This window comes from Brassica rapa, chromosome A03 (genome assembly GCF_000309985.2).
Source record: "Brassica rapa cultivar Chiifu-401-42 chromosome A03, CAAS_Brap_v3.01, whole genome shotgun sequence".
Lineage (NCBI taxonomy): Eukaryota > Viridiplantae > Streptophyta > Magnoliopsida > Brassicales > Brassicaceae > Brassica > Brassica rapa.
The window spans coordinates 37,250,427-37,263,510 of record NC_024797.2 but is presented as its reverse complement, the minus strand read 5'-3'; the positions used below and the strand labels follow the sequence as shown (position 1 = coordinate 37,263,510).

General features: G+C 47.1%; 1 non-coding gene across 1 annotated transcript; it reads right to left on the bottom strand.

The window, feature by feature from the left end:
• Positions 1-12,621: 12,621 nt before the first annotated feature.
• Positions 12,622-12,726, bottom strand: LOC117133179. Its single transcript, XR_004457019.1, has one exon. It is a non-coding gene; the product is annotated as a small nucleolar RNA R71 (small nucleolar RNA).
• Between the last annotated feature and the right edge of the window lie 358 nt (positions 12,727-13,084).

The window sequence follows — 13,084 nt, the reverse complement described above, 5'->3', positions numbered from 1 at the left end:
TTGTATTCATTGCTTGTTTTAGCCTTGCTAACTAGAACATGATCATAGGATTGCATACTCAAGCCCCCTTGTTATCCCATCCTGACATCTATCTATCATATTAGGACTGCTAGAGAGGGCTAACCGCCAAGTTAGTATCTTAATAGGGCATATCATACGCGCGCATAGGCCTGGCTAGAACCCGTCGAAAGATGTCCTCAACTGACTATCGGTCGACGTATGTAAAGGTGTATCGGTCGACGTCTCTATATGACCATCGATCGACACTCTTTCGTTGTCAACATACTAACCGTTGAGACACGAGATCTAGTTTGTTAACCAGTGAAACATGCGACAGCTGATCACTGAGTTAAGCGGTTGAGCTCTAACATATCATGCATACAACAAATAGGCATCTATAGATATTATAATCTTCAACACCTGAATAGTGGCCCTGCGTCTAATATCATTTCCAACCAAGTTACATTTACTATTTACTTCGCTTGTTACTATTGCTATTTCATTTAAACATTTACAACTCTTAGAATTAAAAAACACTAGATTTAATTGTTCCCTAACTCCTTGTGGATTTGATCCCTAAATACTATATCTGAACCTCTTTTGATGAGAGTAACACTCCTTAGGGTAATTTGAGTGGTATCAAATTTGGCGCCATTGCCGGGGAAGCTTTGATCGCCATTAGTTTTAGTTTTATTGATTCTTATTCTCTTTTCTACCCCCTTTCTAACATAATCTTTTTCTTGTCTTTTCAGGTGCATGCCCAGCGGTACCAGAAGCAACAAGGAGAAAGACTTGCTGTTTTCAGACGATCCTGCTCACTTGGAACGCACAATCCGTAGAGGTCAACGTCCCACATCGCTCGACACAAAAACTTCGTCGTCGATCGATACTCACAACCAACCGTCGACCAACACCAGACCTTCATCGTCGGTCGATCCTAATCGTTCGATAACGATCGATATTACACCACGTACGTCGATCGATACCGTGTTGTCAAAAATGGTAAACGTTATTATTCTAACACAGGACGAGAACGGAAACCTGTATGACCAGGACGGTCATCTGCGTAATGCAACAGGTCAGAAAATAGACGCTCAGGGGACTTTAATCCCTGATGCTGATGCTACAGGAGCTGCTCAACCTATAGACGAGGATGCTCAATCGAAACCACTGGCCGACTACAATCGCCCAGATGAGTACTATTCAAACAGATCAGCTATTCGACTTCCGGAGATCCAGAAGCAGAATTTCGAGCTGAAGCCTCAATACTACACTCTCGTGTCGCAGATACCCTACTCTGGGTTACCGCACGAGCATTCTATGGACCATCTAGAACGGTTCGAGGATTTAATCGTTGCTATTCGGATGGAAGGAGTCCCCGAAGATTACCTGCTGTGCAAGCTCTTCAGATACACGCTGAATGGAGAAGCGATGCACTGGCTTAGGCAGCTACCCACAGGATCCTTAACATCCTGGGCCGACATCAAGAATGTTTTCTTACGAAACTTCTTCGATGAGGCGCGCGCTGAAGAACTTCGAAACAAAATTTTCACATTCTCGCAGGAGGCTGGAGAGTCCTTCAAAGATCCGTAGATTAGATTTAGGTTCTTCCAGCGAGACTGTCCATACCACGGATTTAACGAAGTGCAGATGCTCAGCACTTTCTTCCGAGGTCTCGCCTTACAGTATCAAATGGCTCTTGATACGGCGAGTGAAGGAAACTTAGCTACTCGGAATCCGTTAGAAGCTGTGAGACTTATCGAAAACCTTGCTAACAGCAGCAGCACCAAAAACACTGACTCTGAACGGAAGAAGTCTGTAGCCTCTATCGGGAAGAAACAGATGGACTGATATACCTTGGATTTGACCCATTTTTATCCATGGTATATAAGTATTTTACTATATATATATATATCTATATTTTCTACTCTTCTAGGTATGTTTTCAGGTTCAGGTGCATTTCGGAGTAAAGCTATGACTTTGGAGCATTTTGGAGCATAAAGGACATTTCACCCGAGCTGACCACTTAGAGGTCGACGAGAGGAAGAATAATCGATCGATGCGCATCAGTGCTTACGATCGATATCAGGAAATGCTTCGACAGATGAAGATTATTATCGATCGATGTACACAAGTACCATCGATCGATGTCGAGACACCAGACGCGACATTTTGGATTCAGCAGACTTAAAAACCAAGGCCAAGCCAAATTACCAAAATGCCCTGACGAGTTTTTAACCTAGTAAAATATATACTGTTGGGGTTAAAAACGGTTACGACAGAATTACCACCCGAAAATCCTCGGAGATCGTATTTCCGAAAGAGATAGTAAAAAGAAGGATACAACTTTCGTAAAATATAACCAATACGAAGAAGTATCCTTGAAGATTCAAACCAAACAAACCAAGCTCGGTCGTTGCGTAATTACCGAGCATACACACTGTCCGGTCGCTACGTAGCGACCGAGCTCAAGACCAAGCTCGGTCGCTACGTAGCGACCGGGCTCGAGCCGAAGTTTGGTCGCTGTGTAGCTATTGAACTCTTCCGAACATCGACAGACATCAATCCATGCATTCTCGTCAAATCTTCGAATGCTATCTCCCGAAGACCGTAGCAAGCTCAGTCCATGTTTTCCGCTATTCTAGCTCATCGATCAAACTTCGCGGATTAGAAACCGCGGAAAATTCGTAGTAAACGTGTCGGGTCGGAAGACGGCCCAAAGGTACCTAAAACACGACTCGAGGCCCATCCTACGATTTTCCTAACCAAAAGCCCATAAACCACAGCATGGTTTACGCTTGGCCCACAAGAAAGGATAAATGTCAAGTTTCCGCGGATAAATACAGAAGTTTTGAAGATAATTGTGAAGATCGGGAGAAATGGAATATCTCCATTTTTATGCTATGACGGCTTAAGGGCAGAAGAGTAAAAGCGTAAACCGACCTTGGAGCTAGTATATAAGGAGTCCTAGGCGAGGAGCATGGGGGGGGAACTTTTTCAGAGCAAACTTAGCACTTAGAGCAATTTAGGCAATTTTCCGTTTGTGTTATTTCGAGCTGCGACTCAACTAGGTTTAGCCGTCTTAGGGTTACTAGAACTAGGAATCTCGCCGACAGCTCTCGAGCCCAAGCTTATACCATGTTGTAAACGCTCATACGCAAATTCGGAATAAGATCTTCTTTGCTTTCTTCTTCGATTTCTTATACTTTATCGTTGTTATTCTCGTGTTCTGATTGCTTGACGTGTGGTAATTAGCAGATATCCGGGTCCTCTGGGAAATTAGGGTTTTCCTAGTTTCCTTATTTAAACGGAAATCGACAGTTCGAATTTCGGTTCCCACAGTTTGGCGCTAGAAGGAGGGGGAATACGGATCAATCTAACCCGCAAAAGCCACATCACTCTCAATCAGACATGTCAACAAACGATGCGGATAACGTGCAAACTCCTCTTAACGGAGGCAGCGGCACCGATCTCCACACTCCAGTAGCGGACGTATCCGTGGCCAACGCACAAGCCAACGCCGCGACGCTCGAGGAGTTTAAAAAGATGTTCGCCACCTATGAGAAAAGGTTGGAAGAACAGGATAAGCTCGTGAATACCTTGACCAAACAGGTTGAAACCTTAACGGCAAGGACCCAAGCAATCCGTCCCCGCGGAACCACCAAAATCCGCGGGAAGAGGCTCGACTTCGCTACCCCACTCGACAGATCAGGAGTCGCGCGGGAACGACCTTCCGGTCAAAACCCTAGCGAGAAATCTCCCATCGAAAAGGGGAACCCTGAAAGTCTTCCGCCCCCTGCAAAGGACTCAGAGGATAACGAAGCCGAACACATCGACCTCGATCCTAGCGATGTCTCCAACGACACCGACGAGGACGTCGATAGACATCCAAGAAGGACCAGAAGCCGATCCGCTCGGGAAGGCTCCCCGTTCGAAAAACCAATGACAGAAGAGGAAGAAGTCGCCTATTGGAACGAACAGGAGGAGCTGGCTGAAAGGCAAACCAAGCTCACTCGCAGTAAACGCCGACAGGCTCGGAAATCTACTGACGAGACATCGGATATCCGCGATCTTCGCGACTACATCACCAAGACTGCGGCAGAAGTGAGGGCCGTAAAGTCTCAAATCCATCATGCTACTAGTGCTGCCCCCGAAATCGATCGACTGTTGGAAGGAGCTCGGAAGACCCCTTTTACCAGTCGCATTTCGGACATGAGGGTGTCCGATCCGGGAAAAATCAAAGTACCGAAGTACGATGGTATGGCCGATCCAAAAGCGCACCTTCAGGCTTTCCACATCGCGATGGGAAGAGCTAGACTGAAGGACGGCGAAAAAGATGCCGGCTACTGCTGCCTGTTCGTTGAAAACCTGGAAGGAGCAACACTTGAATGGTTCGCACGCCTTCGTCGTAACATCATCGGGAGTTTCCGACAGCTCGCATCGGAATTTCTCAAACAATACTCTGTATTCATAGACAGAGAAACTTCCGATGTTGACCTCTGGAGTCTCTCCCAGAGGGAAGACGAACCCCTCCGCGAGTTTATCAGTCTGTTCAAGCTGGTAATGTCAAGGGTCAGTGGGATAAGCGACAAAGTGGCCATCGACGCGCTGAGAAAGACGCTCTGGTACAAGTCGAAATTCAGAAAGTGGATAACTCTCGACAAACCACGAACGATCCAGGACGCCCTCCACAAAGCAACGGACTACATCATAGTCAAGGAAGAAACTAAATTCTTATCACAAAAACATAAGGCGGCAAGACCATCCTCAAAAGACGCGGATCCGAAAGGGAAAAAGAAGAACTCTCGTAACGGCAAGTACGTCCATCATGAGGGGGAAGATTTCCAAGGGGCACATAACTATGCGATCAATTCGGATCAAGGCCGGACAACGGGCAACACATGGACTCGCAATCAAGGGTATGACGAAAACACCTTCTGCGAGTTCCACCAATCCCGAGGACACTCCACGACCAATTGCAAAGTCTTGGGAGCAAGACTGGCCGCGAAGCTACTCGCTGGAGAGCTCTCGGAAGTAACTAGCGTCAAGGATCTCATCCTCGATTCTGATCACCCTCGAAAGACGGACAGAAATCCGCCCACTGAAAAATCCCCTCAACAAAACCAACCTGGGGATAAACGCGGTAGGGGGCCGGACGACAAGGGGAACGATAACAATCGTCGCAGAGTCAATATGATCATCGGAGGATCACAATACTGCGGCGATACCGTGTCGGCCATCAAGGCTTACCAACGGAAGGCAGAATCGAGTGCAAATTGGCCTACATGGTCCCCTCCCCGAGATGGCCAAAATTGCTCGATCACCTTCACAAAGGAAGAGGCCGGCGGCATCGATCAACCTCACTGCAACCCACTCGTCATAGATCTTGTTATACGAGACTTAGAAGTCGGAAGGGTACTCGTCGACACGGGAAGCACAGTCAACGTAATCTTCCGCGACACTCTCAAACGGATGAGCATCGAACTTGGAGAAGTAATTCCGACGCCAAAACCACTCACGGGTTTTTCAGGCGAAGTATCGATGACTCTCGGATCAATCCAGTTGCCAGTCATGGCCAAGGAGATCACGAAAATCGTCGAGTTTGCGGTAGTCGATCATCCCGCGATCTACAACGTGATCATGGGAACCCCATGGCTCAACGCCATGCAGGCAGTTCCGTCAACCTATCACCTGGGTCTCAAATTCCCAACGCGAAGCGGAGTCGCGGCCATCTGGGGATGCCAAAAACAGTCGCGGCTATGCTTCCTCACAGAGCACAAGTTAAGGCAACTCACGACTTCTGCAGCTGTAAACGGCAAGCGCACGAAGATAGACCGATCTTCGGCCAAAAGCGCCCCGGGAAAAGACGAATTAAAATCATCTACCGACGCAAACGCATCGGACGTCGAAGCTCGACACAAGTCCGAAGCCCACACTACAACTCAACCGGAACATCCGGAAAATAGCGTTGACCCAGCCACGATCGACACGGTCAAGGCGAACATCGCAACATCTACCGCCGAGTAAGAACACTCGCGGCATGAAACAGAATTACGAGATGGCTTGATCCTCGAAAGGGGTACGTAGGCAGCTCGTCAAAAGACGAGTTCAGCTATCCCCGTCTCTAAAAAGGGGAGGGGGGGAGTGGGTGCGTATACTCGTACACTCCCACTTAGAAAAAAAATGCCATTATTGTAATCGAGTTTTTAGAAATTTCAAAAACTTTTACTACAATATACGTCGTCCTTTTTATCGAAAACGTTTACGTTTCAGTAAAACACAAAAGAAACTTTCAGGACACGCCTGAAAACATTAAAGACTCTTGTCTGCGGCCTCATCAGGCCCAAAAATCGTAAAAATTATCATCTAAAAACACACAAATATACACGTATAATCCTCGAAATAACTGCGAGACGTCGCAAAAGTTTAAATTCGAGGACAATACTAACAAATTGTCCGAACGCGACCACCAAAAACACCCCGTTCGTCGATTGGCCCCGACGAACACGCCAGCCGTCTTAAACAAACGCAATTCGATCACTCTTTTGATCTTCAAAAAAAGTCCAACACAAGGACGAAAGTGCGCTACAACAAAAATCCAAAATTTTGGTCTAGCACTTGCAGTTGACTCTGAGAAGATGCTTGATTCGTACCATACAAGTCATATAAGCCGAGAACATTTCGCGGACTTTAAATCGGTGCGAGTCAGGAAGAAATCGCAACAGGAAAAACGATAGCCGGCTAGTCACCGCACAAACCTTAACCGAAAGTAAACCTAGGTCTTGCACAAAACCCAACGCTCTGGTCTCAAACATCTCAAGGCATGATATCTAAAAGATTCGAGATCCTAAACCATGTCTCTCCGTTCGTATCTCAATGTTCTCGAAAATCGTAAAGATGGGTAATTCTTACGAAAATCATGAACGAACCAACAGATTGGACGTCTCATCGGAATTGAATATGAGACGACAACTCATATTTACTTCGAACCTACTCGGAAAAAACTCGAAATAACGAAACATTCATCATATAAATAACCGCGTAAAGCGGCAAGGGGATTCGAAACCACCAACGGCCAGTCCCGATAAGAAATAAAAACGGCCAATACAGGCCCATACAAATATCTCGGCCACACTCGGCCATAAACATAAAACAGAAAGACGAACATGTTTCTTTCGATAACTACTCCACCGCTCATAATCCAAAGTCAAAATCCCCGGACAACGAAGCACCGAACGCATCCGCGGGACGATCCACTTCCTCGCCACCATCGGGAAACCCGGTCGAAACCTCCTCGGTATCAGGCGAAACTGGGATGGAATCCCAGAACCCTTAAATCCGCTCGTCGATCGGAGGGATAAGTGCCTCAGCGTGGGCACGTTCATTCATCCCACTCTTCATCAAACTCATTTCGTCCTCGAACACGTAGTCATCGGCTTGCGTCCTCCAAAGACTTCCGACCGAACCGCGGCACTCACGAAAGTCACCCACCGAGGTAAAGGCATTCTTGAGGTTCCCATACTCAATCTAGAATTGAGAGACACGAGTCTTCATCACCTCGACGATTTCCCTTTTGCCTTTTCTTTCCGCTTTGTGGATAGCCCGCGCATGATCACGAGTAAGTTGCGCCTCTCGCTCCAACATCTCGCCTTGCACGCGAGCGAGATCCTGCTCCGCTTTCTCCGCTTTGAAGCGGTAGACCATGGCTTCTCTATGGCCCGCCTCAATGGCCGAGCCCAGCAAGCTCAGGCCCTGCAAAATCGATTGACATCTTATAAATATATATATATACATAGGACAATCACCAAAAAATTCTCAAAAAAAACTAACCCCATTGATGATGCGAGATCCTTCCGCAACAACTCTCGGCCTCGCCGATTCTTTCGTAGGAGGAGGAGCATCGAAACCCGGTGGCAGATCAGCAAAGAAATCATCAAAATCCGTAATAGGGACCTCGCTCGAACCACTCCCATCGCCGTAAGCAAGGTTCGGATCCCATCCTGGAAGCATAGAGTCATCCATCGAAAATTCTATGTCGCCAAGATCGACATCTTTTCCCTTCCAAGAGCTCGACTCCGGCACAGCTGTTGGAGCTTCGACGGGATTCTGGTCGTCAGGTTCGGAGTCGCTTCCCGTGTTCGCAGCCAAAGCAGGACCGGGTTGCACGAATATCAGTGCCCTCCGAACCCTCTTCGGCTGAAAAGAAGTCCAGAAGAAATGACCGTTCCTTAGAAGATCCCTCACCGCAATGATGTCCTCAGGGAACGGAGCAAGAGGGTTGATGAAGGGACGATCATTCGGCAACCTCCAGAACAGTGGAATGCAATTCTCTTCGACGGACGCAGCGTCTATACGAACAAAGAAAAAGAACTTCTTCCACGAGTTGAAGTTCGAAATGAACTTCTTAACCACTGACATAAATTTCCGAGGGACCAACCTATGCTTATCCTTATCTGTGACAAGTTGAAGCCTCAAAAGCGCTTCATAATGATCGACGGAAAGGGAAAGGCCATGCTCGTAGCTTAGGATCAGGATCCCAATAAGATGCTGAATGGCAAGGGGAGTCAACTGGCTTATCGCAACTTCGAAACGGTCCAACACTCGGACGAGAATTTCGGGTATTGGGAACCATAGGCGACAACGCACTACGAACGCCTCATAGCAAGTGAAGTAACCCTCTGGGGGGGGGGCTGTTAGCACATTCCCCGCGGTGGGGAACCCGAAACTCCACAGCATCCGGGATATGGTAGAACGATCGCATGATCGCGAGAAACTCGTCGGTACTCCTGCTTGCATCCCCTTTCTCGACTCCACGATGGATCAGGACCGGGAACGACTTCTCCTTGGGAGGGGTCAACGAGCCATACTGAGCAACCCACCATGCCTCGTTCTCGGCAGGATGTACCGAGTGATCCATCTTCGGAACGATGAGCTCTTCATACGCACTCGCAGACGAAGACCCTTTTTCGCAATCTTTTTCTTGCTAGACATCTTTACACTTCTCTTCAGAAAATAGAGGAAAAGGGTGGAGAGAAAGATAGAAAGTTTTTCTTAAGAAAGATCTTAGAGAAAGACAAGAAAGCGAAAAAATTATGAAACAAGTTACCTCCCTTCTTATAGGCATGAGGATTTACTATTCAAGCTCTGACTTTCGGATAATAATTCCATCCAACACGCCTAAATTGCCAAACATGCCTAACCGCACGCTAGGATCCTACGACGCATGATCCTAACGGGCTGGGGGGCTAACTGTTGGGGTTAAAAATGGTTACGACGGAATTACCACCCGAAAATCCTCGGAGATCGTATTTCCGAAAGAGATAGTAAAAAGAAGGATACAACTTTCGTAAAATATAACCAATACAAAGTTTTTACGAAGAAGTATCCTTGAAGATTCAAACCAAACAAACCAAGCTCGGTCGTTGCGTAATTACCGCGCATACACGCCTTCCGGTCGCTATGTAGCAACCAAGCCCGAGCCAAGCTCGGTCACTATGTAGCGACCGAGCGTCCGTCTTGCTCGGTCGCTACGTAGCGACCGAGCGCTCGTCCCGCTCGGTCGCTACGTAGCGACCGAGCTCGAGCCAAAGCTCGGTCGCTACGTAGCGACCGAGCTCGAGCCAAAGCTCGGTCGTTACGTAGCGACCGAGCGATCGTCCCGCTCGGTTGCTACGTAGCAACCAAGCGTTCGTCCCGCTCGGTCGCTACGTAGCGACCGAGGGATCGTCCCGCTCGGTCGCTACGTAGCGACCGAGCGCTCGTCCCGCTCGGTCGCTACGTAGCAACCGAGCGCTCGTCCCGCTTGGTCGCTACGTAGCGACCGAGCGATCGTCTCGCTCGGTCGCTACGTAGCGACCGAGCTCAAGCCAAAGCTCGGTCAATACGTAGGGACCAAGCGATCGTCCTGCTCGGTCGCTACGTAGCGACCGAGCTCAAGCCAAAGCTCGGTCGCTACGTAGCGACCGAGTGCTCGTCCCGCTCGGTCGCTACGTAGCGACCGGGCTCGAGCCGAAGTTCGGTCGCTGTGTAGCGATTGAACTCTTCCGAACATCGACAGACATCAATCCATGCATTCTCGTCAAATCTTCGAATGCTATCTCCCGAAGACCGTAGCAAGCTCAGTCCATGTTTTCCGCTATTCTAGCTCATCGATCAAACTTCGCGGATTAGAAACCGCGGAAAATCGTAGTAAACGTGTCGGGTCGGAAGACGGCCCAAAGGTACCTAAAACACGACTCGAGGCCCATCCTACGATTTTCCTAACCAAAAGCCCCTAAACCACAGCATGGTTTACGCTTGGCCCACAAGAAAGGATAAATGTCAAGTTTCCGCGGATAAATACGGAAGTTTTGAAGATAATTGTGAAGATCGGGAAAAATGGAATATCTCCATTTTTATACTATGACGGCTTAAGGGCAGAAGAGTAAAAGCGTAAACCGACCTTGGAGCTAGTATATAAGGAGTCCTAGGCGAGGAGCATGGGGGGGAACTTTTTCAGAGCAAACTTAGCACTTAGAGCAATTTAGGCAATTTTCCGTTTGTGTTATTTCGAGCTGCGACTCAACTAGGTTTAGCCGTCTTAGGGTTACTAGAACTAGGAATCTCGCCGACAGCTCTCGAGCCCAGGCTTATACCATGTTGTAAACGCTCATACGCAAATTCGGAATAAGATCTTCTTTGCTCTCTTCTTCGATTTCTTATACTTTATCGTTGTTATTCTCGTGTTCTGATTGCTTGACGTGTGGTAATTAGCAGATATCCGGGTCCTCTGGGAAATTAGGGTCTTCCTAGTTTCCTTATTTAAGCGGAAATCGACAGTGCGAATTTCGGTTCCCACATATACTGCAAGTGTTTTGACGGTAGAAAGAACAAAGCTTTTTCTAGACCTAGTTTTGTTACAAGTTTCATTTGGGAGAGAAGATCACTTGTGATTGGAACTCCTTGTTTTTATTTCTTTTCATCTATTCTATGAGTTTCTATTTATCTATTGATATGAATTGCTTTGCTATGTTTGAGTAGTTCAACTGTTAGATCCAGGGTTCATATAGGTTTGTGGGATTAGCCCCAAACTATAGATCTGCCTTGTTGTGATATTCATGATAGATTTGTATTCATTGCTTGTTTTAGCCTTGCTAACTAGAACTTGATCATAGGATTGCATATTCATGCACCCTTGTTATCCCATCCTGACATCTATCTATCATATTAGGATTGCTAGAGAGGCCTAACCGCCAATTTAGAATCTTAGTAGGGCATTTCATACTCGCGCATAGGCCTGGCTAGAACCCGTCGATCAATGTCCTCAACTGACAATCGATCGATGTTGGCAAAGGTGTATCGGTCGACGTCTTAATAGATTATCGATCGACACTCTCTTGTGTCTGCATCTAGCCGGTAAGACACGAGATCTAGTCTGTTAACCAGTGGTACATGCGACAGCTGATCACTGAGTTAAGCGAATGAGCTCTAATATATCATGCATGCAACAGTTAGGCATCTATAGGTATTATAATCTCCAACACCTGAATAGTGGCCCTGCATCTAATATCATTTCCAACTAAGTTACATTTATATTTACTCGCTTGTTACTATTGATATTTCATTAAAACATTTACAACCTTTAGAATTAATAAACACTAGATTTAATTGTTCCCTAGCTCCTTGGGATTCGATTCCTAAGTACTACATGTGAACCTCTTTTGATGAGAGTAACACTCCTTAGGGTAATTTGAGTGGTATCAAATTTGGGCGCCGTTGCCGGGGAGCTTTTATCGCTATTAGATTTAGTTTTATTAATTCTTATTCTTTTCTTTACCCCCTTCTAATAATCTTTTCTTGTCTTTCCAGGTGCATGCCCAACGGTACCAGAAGCAAAGGGAGAAAGACTTGCTGTTCTCAGACGATCCTGCTCATTTCGAACGCACCATCCGTAGGGTCAACGTACCACATCGCTCGACGCAACCACTTTCTTCGTCGATCGATACGCACAATCAACCGTCGACCGACCCCAGACCATCATCGTCGATCGATCCAAATCGTTCGACAACGATCGATACTACACCGTGTACGTCGATCGATACGTGTCGTCAAAATGGTAACAATTTATTATCCTAACTCAGGACGAGAACGCAAACCTGTATGAAGAGGCCGTTCACTGCGTAATGCAACAGGTCAGAAAATAGATGCTCAGGGAACTGTAATCCCTGATGCTGAGCTACAGGAGGCTGCTCAACCTGTAGATGAGGACGCTCGGTCAAAACCACTGGCCGACTACAATCGCCCAGATGAGTACTATTCCAACAGATCAGCTATTCGACTTCCGGAGATCCAGAAGCAGCAATTTCGAGCTGAAGCCTCAATACTACACTCTGTGTCGCACATACCCTACTCTGGTTACCGCACGAGCATCCTATGGACCATTTGGAACGGTTCGAGATCTAATCGCAGCCATTCGGATGGAAGGAGTCCCCGAAGATTACCTGCTGTGCAAGCTCTTCAGATAAAACGCTGAATGGAGAAGCGATGCACTGGCTTAGGCAGCAACCACAGGATCTTTAACATCCTGGAGCGACATCAAGAATGCTTTCTTACGAAACTTCTTCGATGAGGCGCGCGCTGAAGAACTTCGGAACAAAATTCAACATTCTCGCAGAAGGCTGGAGAGTCCTTCAAAGATGCGTGGATTAGATTTAGGTTCTTCCAGCGAGACTGTCCACACCACGGATTTAACGAAGTGCAGCTGGTAAGCACTTTCTTCCGAGGTCTCGCCTTACAGTATCAAATGGCCCTTGATACGGCGAGTGAGGAACTTCACTACTCGGAATCCGTTGGAAGCTGTGAGACTTATCGAAAACCTTGCTAACGAGCAGCCACCAAAAACACTGACTCTGAACGGAAGAAGTCTGTAGCCTATCGAGAAGGAACAGATGGACGAATTAAGAGCTAAGTTAGATGTGGTGCACGAGCTTCTTAGGAGCAAGTCTGTTCAGCTGAAGGAGAAGTAACAGATACGGAAGGAGAAGAAAACGTGAATTACATCGGAGGTACCGGATTCCAGAAATTGGAAACCAGGGCAGAAACAGAA